This window comes from Mobula birostris, chromosome 27, assembly GCF_030028105.1.
Source record: "Mobula birostris isolate sMobBir1 chromosome 27, sMobBir1.hap1, whole genome shotgun sequence".
Classification (NCBI taxonomy): Eukaryota; Metazoa; Chordata; class Chondrichthyes; order Myliobatiformes; family Myliobatidae; genus Mobula; species Mobula birostris.
The window spans coordinates 31,639,911-31,652,217 of NC_092396.1; positions in this window are offsets into that span (position 1 = coordinate 31,639,911).

Below are 12,307 nucleotides of genomic sequence, written 5' to 3' on the forward strand. Positions count from 1 at the left end.
TCAGATCCCCTCTCATCCTAAATTCCAGTGTATACAAGCCCAGTCGCTCCAATCTTTCAACATATGACATTCCCCCCCATCCCTGGAATTAACCCAGTGAACCTACGCTGCACTCCCTCCATAGCAAGAATGTCCTTCCTCAAATTTGGAGACCAAAACTGCACTCAATACTCCAGGTGGGGTCTCACCAGGGCCTTGTACGACTGCAGAAGGACCTCTTTGCTCCTATATTCAACTCCCCTTGTTAAGAAGGCCAGCATGCCATTAGCTTTCTTCACTGCCTGCTGTACCTGTATGCTTACTTTCAGTGACTGATGAACAAGGACACCCAGATCTTGTTGTACTTCCCCTTTTCCTAACTTGGCACCATTCAGATAGTACTCTGCCTTCCTGTTCTTGCCACCAAAGTGGATAACCTCACATTTATCCACATTAAACTGTATCTGCCATGCATCTGCCCACTCACCCAACTTGTCCAAGTCACCCTGCATTCGCATAACATCCTCTGCATATTTCACACTGTCACCCAGCTTTGTGTCATCTGTAAACTTGCTAATGTTGCTTTTAATCTCTTCATCTAAATCATTAATGTATATTGTAAATAGCTGCAGTCCCAGCACTGAGCCTTGCGGTACCTCACTAGACACTGCCTGCCATTCTGAAAAGGACCCGTTAATCCTTACTCTTTGTTTCCTGTCTGCCAACCAATTTTCTATCCATGTCAGTACCCTACCCCCAATACCATGTGCTCTAATTTTGCCCACTAACCTCCTATATGGGACCTTATCAAAGGCTTTCTGAAAGTCCAGGTACACTACATCCACTGGCTTTCCCTTGTCCATTTTCATAGTTACATCCTCAAAAAATTCCAGAAGATTAGTCAAGCATGATTTCCCCTTCGTAAATCCATGCCGGCTCGGACCTATCCTGTTACTGCCATCCAAATGTGCCACTATTTCATCCTTTATAATTGACTCCAGCATCTTCCCCAACACTGATGTCGGACTAACCGGTCTATAATTGCCTGTTTTCTCTCTCCCTCCTTTCTTAAAAAGTGGGATAACATTAGCTACCCTCCGATCTGCAGGAACTGATCCTGAATCTATAGAACATTGGAAAATGATAAAAAGTGAGAAGAATTAAAAAATTAGTGCAGTATTAGTGAAAAAAATGGGTGCCTGGTGATCAACATAGATTTTGTGGGTTGAAGGGCTTATTTTCATAACTTTCCTTCTATACCTTAAAATCCCTTCTTATTGTTGTAGCTTACTTAGATATATCAAATTTAAAAAAAATGAATTAAGATACAGCACCAGGTAAGGCTTTTCAGTCCTTTGAGCTGTGCTGCCCAGCATCCCTCGATTAAACCCTAGCCTAATTACGAGACAATTTACAATGGCCAGTTACTCTACCAACTGGTATGTCTTTGGACTGTGGGAGGAAACTGGAGCACCCGGAGGAAACCCATGTGGTCACAGGGAGAATGTACAAACCCCTTGCAGGCAGCAGGGGGAACCGAACTCAGCTCGCTGGTACTGTAAAGCCTTGCGCTAACCACTGTGCTTCTGCGTCCTAAAGCAGGGCATTCATTGTAACTCCATCGTTGTTAAGACAACATGGAGTGTTTCAGATAATTAGTGCCAATAAAAGACTTTGGCTTCACAAGTGAAATACGCTCTCTCAATCTAGTGGTTCACAATGCAGGACGCTGCATCACAATGCATAACAGCTTTGAGTTCTCGAATTGTCAGGAAGATCCCAGGCAAACTTTTACCAGATAAATCTAACACACAGCACCATTATCTTGAAAAGAAGTAATAGAGAAAATTACATAATGGTTTGATTAAAACAAAGTTTTGGCAAGACACATTAACTGCACAAAGTAAAGCCAAAATACATCAGGGTTTGTCAACAAAGGTTTCATATTTCCATGACAGGTTGTAAATTGAGCTTTTGGAACTACCAAGCTTGGATTCCATTAATGTCCTTCATAACCTTCCTATCAGCACCTTTCAATAAAGGAAAGTGGTGCCCCTTGTTACTGTAACATATTAGAGGCTCAGTAGGAGTATGCAAACTATAATATTGCATTTAACAGAAGCTTATTCTGTCTACCTTTAAATAAAGAACAGTTAAACAAGATCCAGCCTCACAAGCTTGTCTTACTCTTCAATTAGTTTATATGCAACTTAGATCATTGTACTTTGTCCCTAACTATTAACACACTTGTCACAGAAACTGACAAATCAGTTTACAATTGAAAGAGAACACCGTTTAAAATGAAATTTACAATGCAAATATATACACCTTTCCTCAAAAGGTTATTTGAGTCACTTTAGCAGCCGTACTTAAAATATCAGCTTTTCATTTCTTGGTGGTATTTGTAGGAGCAGCTGCAGTAAAGCTGATCATCGATTTACTCACATAGAAAATGGATCAATGAGTGTCTGTTTTGAATGTGTATACCATGCATACATGTGATTTAATCCAGGTTAGGTCATTCAAGAGATCATTTCTGGGTGAAATGGTTCCCGCTGAGAACCTGGACCCAGCACATCTGTGAGCTATTTACTCTACACTTGACATTATCCAGCATAAGTCACATGGCTAACAACATCACTATTTGTGCAATGATCATTTTCACCCCTCCTAAGTTAGGTCTCAAAGTTGCAATCTACAACCTTTGTTGAGTAGTCGCAATGACTTCATCTCATACTGAAAAAACTAAAGTGTCTCTTTCCTCATATAAATAAATGCATTGATCAAAGTAGAGGTTCATGTTCCACTAGTCAAAAATACTTACCCAAGCATTTCCCCTCTCCATTATTGTTTCTGACCTTTCAGCTTTATTCCCATCAAAGCAGTTTGCCTCACCAATTGTCCTGCACTGTGGCATGAGGCGACTTGCAGCATGGGATTCCATCAGGACCAAGGACCACCACGTTTCCCTGGCTTTTCCCTCGGCTTCATGCATCCTGTTATACAACTCATTAATGGCTGCTGTTAGGGATGACTCCATTGAGGTTTGCCAGCTGTTCTATACATAGTCCCACAGATGCAGCAATGGTGATAGATCCTATTGGTTCTGTCTCCGCATATTTTCCCCGATGTTAAACAGCTCCCTTGTTGCTTCAAGGTACATTTTTGGCAATTCTTTTTTGCCAGGGTAAGGCACAACAGCAGGGCATGCCAAAATAGGGTGAATCCCACATCTTGTAGTCCTGCTGTTAGCTAATCCCTATGCATTGTTTAGATTGCTGTGTACGTACAGATCCTCTATCAAGATGATTTCTACCTCCTACCCAAGATCCACAAACCTGCCTGTCCTGGCAGACCTATTGTTTCAGCTGGCTCCTGCCCCACCGAACTCGTTTCTGCATACCTCGACACGGTTTTATCCCCCCCTTGTTCAATCCCTTCCGACCTATGTTCGTGACACTTCTCACGCTCTTAAACTTTTCGATGATTTTAAGTTCCCTGGACCCCACCGCTTTATTTTCACCATGGATGTCCAGTTCCTATATACTTCTTTCACCCATCAGGAAGGTCTCAAAGCTCTCCGCTTCTTTTTGGATTCCAGACCTAATCAGTTCCCCTCTACCACCACTCTGCTCCATCTAGCGGAATTAGTCCTTACTCTTAATAATTTCTCCTTTGGCTCCTCCCACTTCCTCCAAACTAAAGGTGTAGCTGTGGGCACCCGTATTGGTCCTAGCTATGCCTGCCTTTTTGTTAGCTTTGTGGAACAATCTATGTTCCAAACCTATTCTGGTATCTGGCCCCCACTTTTCCTTCACTACATCAACAACTGCATTGGCACTGCTTCCTGAGCTCATTGATTTCATTAACTTTGCCTCCAACTTTCACCCTACCCTCAACTTTACCTGGTCCATTTCCAACACCTCCCTCCCCTTTCTAGATCTTTCTGTCTCTATCTCTGGGGGCAGCTTATCCACTGATGTCTACTATAAGCCTACTGACTCTCACAGCTATCTGGACTATTCCTCTTCTCACCCTGTCTCTTGCAAAAATGCCATCCCCTTCACGCAATTCCTCCGTCTCTGCCGCATCTGCTCTCAGGATGAGGCTTTTCATTCCAGGATGAGAGAGATGTCCGCCTTTTTTAAAGAAAGGGGCTTCCCTTCCTCCACCATCAACTCTGCTCTCAAACGCATCTCCCCCATTTCACACACATCTGCTCTCACTCCATCCTCCTGCCACCCCACTAGGAATAGGGTTCCCCTGGTCCTCACCTACCACCCCACCAGCCTCCGGGTCCAACATATTATTCTCCGTAACTTCCGCCACCTCCAACGGGATCCCACCACTAAGCACATCTTTCCCTCCCCCCTTATTCTGCTTTCCGCAGGGATCGCTCTCTACGCGACTCCCTTGTCCATCCGTCCCCCCCATCCCTCCTGGCACTTACCCTTGTAAGCGGAACAATTGCTACACATGCCCTTACACTTCCTCCCTTACCACCATTCAGGGACCCAGACAGTCCTTCCAGGTGAGGCGACACTTCACCTGTGAGTCGGCTGGGGTGATATACTGCGTCCGGTGCTCCCGATGTGGCCTTCTATATATTGGCGAGACCCGACGCAGACTGGGAGATCATTTTGCTGAACACCTACGCTCTGTCCACCAGAGAAAGCAGGATCTCCCAGTGGCCACACATTTTAATTCCACGTCCCATTCCCATTCTGATATGTCTATCCATGGCCTCCTCTACTGTAAAGATGAAGCCACACTCAGGTTGGAGGAACAACACCTTATATTCTGTCTGGGTAGCCTCCAACCAGATGGCATGAACATTGACTTCTCAAACTTCCGCTAATGCCCCACCTCCCCCTCGTACACTATCCGTTATTTATTTACATACACACATTCTTTCTCTCTCTCTCTCTCTCTCTCTCTCTCCTTTTTCTCCCTCTGTCCCTCTGACTACACCCCTTGCCCATCCTCTGGATTCTCCCCCCCCCCCACCCCCCCACCTTTTCCTTCTCCCTGGGCCTCCTGTCCCATGATCCTCTCATATCTCTTTTGCCAATCAACTGTCCAGTTCTTGGCTCCATCCCTCCCCCTCCTGTCTTCTCCTGTCATTTTGAATCTCCCGCTCCCCCTACCACTTTTAATTCTCTTACTAGCTCTTCCTTCAGTTAGTCCTGATGAAGGGTCCCAGCCCGAAACGTCAAATGCACCTCTTTCTAGAGATGCTGCCTGGCCTGCTGCGTTCACCAGCAACTTTGATGTGTGTTGCTCTGTCAAGATGTGTGTGTTTTACTAAGGAACAGAGAAACTAACACTGGTTCACTGCAATCTCAACCAACCACAGAACTATCAGATGTAAAAGTCTTTTAAGTCTGGAGTTACACTTCAAGGAGTCTTAAAATGGCTTTTGAAAGACATTCTTCATAAGTGTGGTCCTATGTGAAAGATTTAATCAGAGTGTTAGGGAATCGTAGAAAGCTTACAGTATGGAAAGACACCACACAGCCTATCGAGCTTATGCTGTTCTATTCAAGTGCAGTCCTGCTGGCCCCCTATCCACAAACATACAAATATTTCCCAGCTGAGAGAGCCAGGAGTCCATCTGCTGCCAATACTTACCCTTGTAGGGAAATTCAGATCCCAATCATTTGCTGTGTTTTTCAAGATATCAGAATGGTGACAAATAAGAAACTAGTATAGAAGTTCACACAGCAAGAAGCACATGGAAGAAAGTTGATAAAATATATATTAATAATTCACTATAGAGCAGGAGTTCCCAAACTCTTTTATGCCAATAAGCAAGGGTCCATGGACCCTACCTTGAGAACCCCTGCAAGTGACATTCCAATTTATATTAATTCACTAGGCAGCTTTTAATAGAACAAAGCACAGAAATCTCTCAGAGACAGATTAACATTCATAACTTTTGACACATTTTTATGTGTAAAAATAATCAATTTAATTTATTCTTTATTTAACTTTTAAGAGTTTTTAAAAGTTTTTGAATGTCAGTGACAATTTAACACTGTTAACGTCTTTGTTCTATAAGATTCACATTTAGTGGAGTACTTACAGAAATACCATTCTCCCAAGTTAAAAGGTTCTGTGCTCTGTGTCAAAATCACAAAAATATGCAATGCAGTAGTTTAAAACATAATTACTTCTTGTTATTCAAAAATTTTTCTTATTATTTGGATGCCCCAGTTACACAACTTGTGGACAATTCCAGCAATTGGGTTCAACCCTGACCTCTGGAGCTGCATGTGTGGAGTTTGCAAGTTCTCCCGGTGACAGTGAGTTTCCCCCGAGTGTTCTGGTTTCCCACTATGTACCCGTGGCTACCCCTTGAGTTTGGAGAAAGTAGGAGGAGCCAAAAGAGAGATTATTGAGGGTGAGGACCCATTCTGCCAGATGGAGGAGGGTGACAGTGGAGGGGAACTGGTAGGGTCTTTTGCTGAGAAAGGAGTGGAGAGCTTTAAGGCCTTCTTTATGGGGGATTGAAGTGTATAGGGACTTAGCAAGTTAAGGGCCATTCCTCTCAACAGTGTGCTTAAGTGACTGTTCTTCCAACAATTTTTGGTAGGCTAAAGGAAGGAATTATAGAGAATTCGTGCAAAGCCAAATCCTATCTCCAGCAGACATGTGTATTTTAAACTATAGAAATTTAACCTTCTGAAATCAGCAAGGCTGAACCTGTAGTATACTCCTGTAACAGAGCAGGAGGAGTGAACTAGTTCCCAGGCAGTGTTCTAGGTATCAAGCACTGAGTGTACAAAGACTTTCCCCTCTGATCTCCTCTAGACCTCCTCCTTCTCACTTTAAATCTTTGCCCTGTTGTTTTTTTTAAATCAAATGGTGCAATCTGAACCATCTGCAGTTCAACATTAGTAAGACAAAGGAGATGGTGATGGACTTTAGAAAGACTAAGCCTGTTGCTATCGATGGTGAGGACGTGGATGTGGGGAGGATCTACAAGTACCTGAGGGTGCACTTGGATGACAGACTTGAATGGAGCACCAATGCAGAGGCTGTGTACAAGAAGGGCCAGAGTCACCTCTACATCCTGAGGAGACTGAGGTCCTTTGGAGTATGAAGGCCTCTCCTTCACATGTTCTACCAGTCTGTTATTGCCAGTACAATCTTCTATGCGGTGTTGTGCTGGGGCAATGGCATCAATGCAGGTGATGCCAGCAGGCTCAACGAACTGATTAGAAAGGCTGGCGCTGTTACAGGAGACAAACTGGACACACTGGAGGCTGTGGTAGAACAAAGGACCCTCCGGAAAATCCTGGCAATTCTGGACAATATTTCTCACCCTTTGCATGCCACCTTGGCTGAACAGAGGCGCACTTTCAGTAATAGACTAAGCCACCTGCGTTGCTCCAAACTGCACTATATGAGGTCATTCTTACCCTCAGCCATTAGGCTCTATAATGAGTCAACCTATAGCTGGGGAGGTGATAACTACCTCCTAGGCAGTTTGTGTTAACTTATTTTTTATTCTTTCTTACATCTCTTCTAATATTTGTGTATTTGTGCACTTCTAATGCCACTGTGACACTGTAATTTCCTTTGGGATCAATGAAATATCTATCTCTATCTTTTTGATGCTCCCACCATGGGAACTAGATTCTTACTAACTATCCTGTCTATGCCTCTCATAATTTTATACAACTCCTTTGGATTGGCCCTCAGCCTCCTCCAGTCCAGGGAAGACAAACTACACCTATTCAATCTCTCCGCATACCCAAGGATCTCCAGTCCAGATAACATCCTGGTGAATCTCCACCACACCCTCTTCAGCTGCCAGATACTGCCTTGCAGCTTTTCAGGCTTGTTCAGTGTTTGATACTGAACTGAGCAATAATTAAGAGTTTCTCTTTTCTGCATTGTGTATACATTTTCTGTATTCTTTTAAATATTAATCTATTGATGTCCACTGAGTATTGCCATGACCAAATCTCCAGTAATTTATTTATTCTGCTCAATTAAATGGATTCTTGTGTACAGCCCTGAAAGAAGTTGCTGAACATAATCATCCCCTGCGACGCACACTTTATCATTGGGTTGTTCTCCCTACTTTGGTGTAGTTGTGGAGTATATTATTCAAGCTTGGCCGATTAAGTTGGCACCTTAAGCTGAATTGTTGCAGCATTTGCTTTGAACACAAGTCCTTCACATTCACATGCTGTCAAAACTGCTTCTGAACGCCCGCGAAACTCGGTGCTTACCTTTTGAGATTTGCGCACGACTTCATTTACAAATGGCAGCAATCCAATTGCCTGACTTAGGTTGCTTTTCCCATATTAGGGAATGATGATATTTTGAATTGGCTAATGAAGTCCTTTGCATGGTGTTTCAACAAAGGTCTTGCTCATCTAATCAGATGGTCAAATATAAACCGAGAAGTTTTCGTAGAACTGGCACACACCACTTAGGAGGTCAGTAAAGGGGAGGGGAGAAGTAGAACCAGATTTCAAGAGGAAATTTGATATGTACTTGGGCAATATCCACATGCAGAACTACAAGGAGCGCTGAATTTCTAACCTGAGGAAAAGATTCTGACCACCCACTATCTATAGGCTGGCCAGAGGTATAGTGGCATCAGCACTGGACTTGGAGGTAAATGGTCCCCAGTTCAAATTCAGTTGGCTCCTGACATGCCCTCCATCCGCGCTCGCTACTAGCAACTCGGACCTGTAAAAGGCAGCTAGATGCTACAGAAATAGCAAAAATGCCACAAGGCATAAAAAGTAACAACCCTATCTATGCGCTCATGATTTTAAAACCTTTTATTGATGTCTCCCCTCACCCTCCAACAGTCTAGGGAGAATAACCCAAGTTTGTCCAACCTTTCCTTATAGCTCATACTCTCACTAATCCAGGCAGCATCCTGGTAAGTCTCTTCTGCACCCACTCCATACCCCTCTATTAATGGGGCAGCCAGAACACAAACTGTACTCCAGGTATGGTTTAACCAAAATTTTCATAGCTGAGCATTCTCACTTACTCTTATACTCAACACCTCTAATAATGAAGGCAAGTATGCCATATGCCTTCTTTGCCACTTTATCCACTATTAGTGAACTATAGACATGGACACGAAGATTCTTCTGTACCTCAGTGCTATTAAAGGATCTAATATTAACTATATACTTTTTCCTTTCATTTGACCTTCCAAAGCACAACACCTCACACTTGCCCAGACTAAATGTTATCTGTCACTTCTCTGCCAGTGTCTGTGTCTATGTCCTGCTGTACTCCCTGATAGTCCTTTACACTGTCTGCAAGACCACCAACATTGGCATCACCTGCAAGTTTGCTGATCCACTCTTCCACATTTTCATCCAAATCATTAATATACATCCTTAAGTTTGTTATAGTTTAGGGTGTTAATGAGGATACTGTGAGTTCCTACTACCTATTAAATGATCCCAGTGGCATGTATCTCAAATAGCCTCTGACAAGTAAATCTAGCTCCTGGCCTTCACGTGTTGCTAGGCTACGAAGCATGGCAGAACCATTTCTACTGACCGGAGGAGAGGCAAAGGTGAATTACTGGCACCTTAAAACCAGTTGTTTTGGGCAGATGGGGGTCATCAGCCATAGTGGGCAGCTCATCGAGGAGAAGGAAAACTCTTACCTCAAGCCTCCCCTGCCTTCAGCTTTACCCACTCATGAGGAAGGCATTGGGACTTAACCCTGAGGGAAAAATTCCTGAGGAAGTCCTACATTGAGTTCAACCCTGACTGGCAACTTCTGCAATGCTAGTGTTGCCAAACTGTGTCAGTCTCTGCCATTCTTTTGGGTTCATCAGATGTGCAAAGAGGGGGAGCTTGCTACAGCTTGCTCTCTGCATCATACTGTGCTGGCTTTACACACCTAGACAGCTAGGATGCAACATCCATGGTCGACCCCGACCATCAGAGGCCTCAGACATCACAAGCACATGTTCCAGCACAGATCCTTGTGGAGCACCACTGGTCACAGATCTCCAGCCAGAATAACAACCTTCTACTCTTACTTTGTCTTCTATGGGAAGGCTAATTCTGAATCCAAACTTTCAATTCACCATGGATGCCATGGATATTTATCTTCTGAATCAACCTACCATGAAGGTACCTTAGTAAATGCCTTGCTAAAGTCCATGTAGATAATGCCTACTGCCTTACCCTCATCAAGCTCTTTTGTCAAAAAGCTTGATCAAGTTTGTAAGGCATGACTTGCCCTGCACAAAGCAATACTGACTGTTCTTAATTGGGCTATTCCTTTCCAAATGCACTTAAATGTTCACCATCTTCTTCAGTAGCTTCCCTACCACTGACGCAAGGGTCACTAGCTGATAATTACTAATTACTAGTGTCTTCCACAGTGAAGGACTGATGCAAAATACTCATTTATTTCATCTGCCACCCCCTTGTCCTTCATTATTATTTCTCCGGTCTCACTTTCTAGCGGTCCTATATCCACTCTCATCATTCTTTTTTTAAAAACGTACTTGAAAAAGCTTTTACTATCCGCTTTGATATTGTTTGCTAGTTGCTTTCATATTTCATCTTTTCCCTTTGATGATTATTTTAGTTGCTCTCTGTAGGTGTTTAAACGCTTTCCAATCTTCTATCTTCCTACCAATTTTTGCTTTGTTGTATGCCCTCTCTTTTGTTAGCATTGACTTCCCTTGTCAGCTACAGATGTACTATTTTGGCATTTAAGTATTTCTTCATTTTTGAAATACATCTATCCTGAACTTTCCTCATTTTTTCCCCCTCAGGAACTCACACCACTTCTCTGCGGTCATCCCTGCCAGCATCTCCTTCCAACTTACTTTGGCCAACTCCTCTCTCAAACCACTGTAATTTTCTTTACTCCACTGAAATACTACTACGTCAGATTTACTTTCTCCCTATCGATATTCAAGTTGAACTCAACCATATTGTGAGCACTAGCTCCCAAGGGCTTTTACCTTAAGCTCCTTAATTGCCTCTGGTTCAATTACATAATGCTTGATACAGTATAGCTGATCCTCCAGCAGGCTTATCAACAAACTGCTCTAAAAAGCCATCTAGTAGGCATTCAACAAACTCATTCTCTTGAGATCCATTACCAACCTGATTTTCCCAATTGACCTGCATGTTAAAGTCTCCCATGACTATCGTAACATTGGCTTTTTGACACACCTTTTCTATTTCTTGTTGTAATCTGTGGTCCACATCTCAGCTACTGTTGGGAGGCCTGTATATAACTGCCTTCAAGGTCCTTTTACCCTTGCAGTTTCTTAACTCAACCTACAAGGATTCAACATTTAAGGCAGAGTTTGATAGATTCTTGATTAGACAGGGCATGAAGGGGTACAGAGAGAAGGCAGAAGTTTGGGGCTGAGAGGAAAAATGGATCAACCATGATGAAATGGCAGAGAAGACTTGATAGGCCAAATTGGCTAACCCTGCTCCCATGTCTTATGGTCTTTTATAATTTTTCTTGCAACAAGAAATACGTTTTCCTTAGTTTATTGACAGTTTAATAAATTGAACACACACCTTCTCACTGCATAAGTCATAATTGTGACTTCCCCTTGGAAAGTGGACCAACTATCTGCATCTTTAACATGTGTTTGGAAGGAACAGCAAGCACTTTCCAGATTTATTTTAAACTTCTTGATCCTGAATGTATTTGCCCTAGGTTCAATAGTTTTCCACTAGCTGTGGAAAAAAAAAAAATCAGGACATTGATGTAGTCTGCTAACTTCAATATCTGATCAAAAGTAACCCCCAAACATTGACAATGAGGTAATAACCATATTATCAGTGTTAGCGGAAAGCAGTAAGATGTTCTCTCGTGACTATATGCATTGCCTGATCACGCAAAAAACAGAATGTTGTTTGTTTGAATAATCTTGATATCTGCAGAAGATAGTCTTATTCCACATTCCTGCTTGTGCAATTTACAGGCCTAGAGCTTATTAGCATTATTCTTAGGATGTGATAAGTGACTTTAAGTGCAAATCCTTCAACTCCATATTAAGATCTACTTTTCAAAAATTAAAATGGCAAATTCATATTCCCTTCAAGCCTATCACTTATAATTTCTATTTGTAGTAGAAAGTTACCTTAACTCTCACTGAATGCAAACCTTTCAACATTAAATAGTATGCGGTCCTAAAAGTTTAATGAGAATAGATGCCCATCAAAACTTGTGTTATCTTTCATATTAGCAATGAAAGGACTTATCTCAAAATCCAGTGATTATCCTTCTTTACAGTGGGTGCAGCATTTGACTTATGTCCTAAATGTAAATGAGAATGTGATCCATTTTTGGC